We start from the raw sequence: 3,504 nt of genomic DNA on the forward strand, positions 1-3,504 counted from the left end.
TGAGTTATTTTTATTTTAATCCTATTATTATAAAGATACTCTTATCTATAAACATATATATCCATTTCAATTTAATTATGAAAACAAAAAATACTAAAGAAAACTTGATTATGGTGAAAGCACTTCTGAGATAATATTAAGGAAGGGATAGCATTTGTAAACTTTAGTTAATAAAATATACCTATAAATATAATATTATGTTGGTTGTAAATAAATATAATGTTATTATAGTCAACGTGCGGGGATAGCTCAGTTGGGAGAGCGTCAGACTGAAGATCTGAAGGTCACGTGTTCGATCCACGTTCACCGCATTTTTTATTTTTTTTTTACCGAGGTTTTTGTTCTGTATGAAGGTTTGTTCTTCATGATAAATATTATTTACCTACTTATCCACTTATTCAGACAATTTCTCCTTAAGAAATCACACTTTATGACCCAAAATCATTTGAACATTTAGCGGTTCCACACCTCTGAGGTGTGTACCTTTCTAAAGATTGTCTTAAATATACGTTTTTCTTTATTTTATCCTTTAGTGTATACATTCAAAACGAAAGAAAGTTCAGCACTTACAGTATTATTCTTTAGGTATTTTTTTTCTTATAATTTGTCATTCACATCTTATCAGTTCTACTGAGATGTTTCTTCATTCTGTCACAAAACTACTCATTATCGAGTAAAATTTCCTCGAGCGTTCTGTTTGGACATAAATAAGCTAGTTGATCAAGAAATAAAGCATGCTTCAATAAATACTTCAAGAACATGCTTTAATATCATCGTCATGTGTTGTCGAGATGTAATTATGTTATCGAGTTAGCTATTGCCAGAATACGACAGTACATGACGGCTCTCGATGGCAGAACATAATGGATCTCTCAAACATATCAGGGGACAACTTAAAATCTTTTGATATTTCTTTTTAGCATTTTTGGATGCTTGAGTTTGTATCTCTTTTAATCTGTCTAGAATCTCTTAACATGATTTTAGAATAGCGATTGCCATCAAAATTATTGTATCTTGTTTTCTATTATTTTTCCAAGACCAAAATCATCTTGCAACACTAAGTCAATGAGAAAAATTAAAATCAGATTCATGAAATGTGAAGTAAATTATAACTAATATTATCTTTTGGGTTTTGTCTTTATGAAGTGTGAGATTATATCCAGTTTATACTTATTTTCCTCTTAAGTTTAATATAGTCTAGTTTAAAATATCTTTTATTTTAGTTAGCTTGATTCTTTTAACAATTTTTGTTTTACAATTTTTAGCAAATAGTTTTGTTTTTTCTTTTAATACGAGTCAGTATAATTTCTAGCAAATTGGTTCGATTCAATTTGGTTTGGTCCGATTTGGTTTAGTTTTATTTTGTTTGGTTCGATTCAGTTTGGTTATATTAGTTCGGTTTAATTTGGCTTAGTTTGTTTCTGTTATGTTAAGTTATGTTCAATTCGGTTCGTTTTGGTTAGATTGGTACGTAGTGTTCGGCTTGACTCGGATCGATTCGATTCGATTTGGTTTGGTTTGATTTTGTTCAACTCGGATCGGTTCGGTTTATTTATGCTTGACTTGGTTCGACTCGGTTCAATTCGACTCGAATTGATTCGGTTCAGTTCGGTCTACACCATCATTGCACATGACACCATGTCATTTTGACACATAATAATTTTTTTTATTTTTAAAAAAATAAAAAAATAAAAATAAAGGTGATTAAAAAATATCTTAAAAAAACATTTTTAACTGTGTGTTAGTACAAAACTAACTACAATCACATTAGTTTAATTTTTCAAAAATAAGAAATTATATTAAACGAAAAAAAATGAAAAGTCTAAATCATCACAATGCAAAACACCAAATATTAAAAGAAACAAGAACAGATAAAGAATAGTTGTGGGTTAAGGCTGGATGTTGCTGCAGTGGAAATGTGGTCTGAAGAATGTTGGAACGCTGGCATAAATATTTGCAATGTTGTATATACATGTTCATACCCAATACAAAATGACAGATTTTGTGGGGAATAAAATATGGAGCAAATTTATGTCTCTTTGCATACTTAAGTAAATCAGATGAAGGATCAAACTAAAAACATTATTAAGAACAGTTTTTAATTTTTTTAGTTGTTCTGTGTATCCGTTCACCTAAAAGAATGAATTAAATGGACCAACAAAAGAATGGATCAACAAAATCTCGTGTTCTTCTAACGTAAGCCCAAGCCCAACCAAAGAAAAAATAAAATTAAAAAATTGCGGTGAACGTGGATCGAACACGTGACCTTCAGATCTTCAGTCTGACGCTCTCCCAACTGAGCTATCCCCGCATGTTGAATTTAGTGACATTACATTTATTAAAATAAAATACATATTATATTTGTTGGTATATTTTATTAACTAAGTTTACTCATGCTATCCCTTTCTCAATATTATCTCATAAGTACAACTATTGCTTTCACCATAATTAAGTTTTTTTTAGTATTTTTTCTTTTCATAAATTAAAAATGATATTTATGTTTATAGATAAGAGTATATTTATAATAATATGATTAAAACAAACTTAATTATTTAAATATAATAATAGTTAAAAAAAACAAAAAAAATAACGTACACACCTTTAATACTAGTTAGTTCTACGCTATTGCTTACGTCACTAGTGTTATTATTTCAAGCTATTTCTTAATAACTTATTATTTAGTGTGCTACAATCAACTTAAATATTTTTGTTTAATGTGTTTGCAAACGTAATTGCATTATTTAAATAGGATAATGATATTTAGACAACATTTTTTTCACAACATTTGAACATTAATTACGTGTCAATATGTGATTGGTCAAAAATTACTTCATAATTGTGTAGTAATTTTTGACCAATCACATATTGACACGTAATCAATGTTCAAATGTTGTGAAAAAAATGTTGTCTAAATATCATTATCCATTTAAATATTATATAAATTTAAGCTTGCTTTTTAAATTTTAAGAGTCTAAACTTCTGTATTCATTTTTATTATTTTACTTTTGTAATTTTACAAATAGTTTTTATTATGTATCCATTTGTATATATTATGATTTCAAACTCACATTCTTAAAATTTAAATTCTTACAGTACTCTTTTTTCATTTCATTATATCAAAATCTGTCTATTGTTAATTTTAGTACTAATGTTTAACTTTACAGTATAATTATTTTTCATGCATGCACTTTTAAATTCTCATTTCATTATATTTTTTTTTCAGTTTAGTCTGTAGTGTGTTATTGATGTACTTATATGTCTCATCATATTAAATTCTTTTATATAACTACTTTTTATGAGTAGTACTAAAAGATAAAGTTTAATAATTCACGGAACATCATAATTGTATTTTGATATATATTAAAAGGATTAAAAATAATTCTGATGTATTATTTTAAAGAATAGAGTACCATATATATACATACAAGGATCCTATAATTCTTCATCTATTAAAGGAAAAACATGTGCACAAATCTGCACAAATTATAATAATATCTAAAATAT

At 27.1% G+C, this 3,504-nt stretch overlaps 2 non-coding genes across 2 annotated transcripts; one reads left to right on the top strand and one right to left on the bottom strand.

Moving 5' to 3' along the window:
- The first annotated feature begins 238 nt into the window (after positions 1–238).
- On the top strand, positions 239–311 carry TRNAF-GAA. The gene has a single exon. It is a non-coding gene; the product is annotated as a tRNA-Phe (tRNA).
- A 1,927-nt stretch (positions 312–2,238) lies between these two features.
- TRNAF-GAA lies at positions 2,239–2,311 on the bottom strand. The gene has a single exon. It is a non-coding gene; the product is annotated as a tRNA-Phe (tRNA).
- Between the last annotated feature and the right edge of the window lie 1,193 nt (positions 2,312–3,504).

This window comes from Vigna radiata, chromosome 11 (assembly GCF_000741045.1).
Source record: "Vigna radiata var. radiata cultivar VC1973A chromosome 11, Vradiata_ver6, whole genome shotgun sequence".
Classification (NCBI taxonomy): domain Eukaryota; kingdom Viridiplantae; phylum Streptophyta; class Magnoliopsida; order Fabales; family Fabaceae; genus Vigna; species Vigna radiata.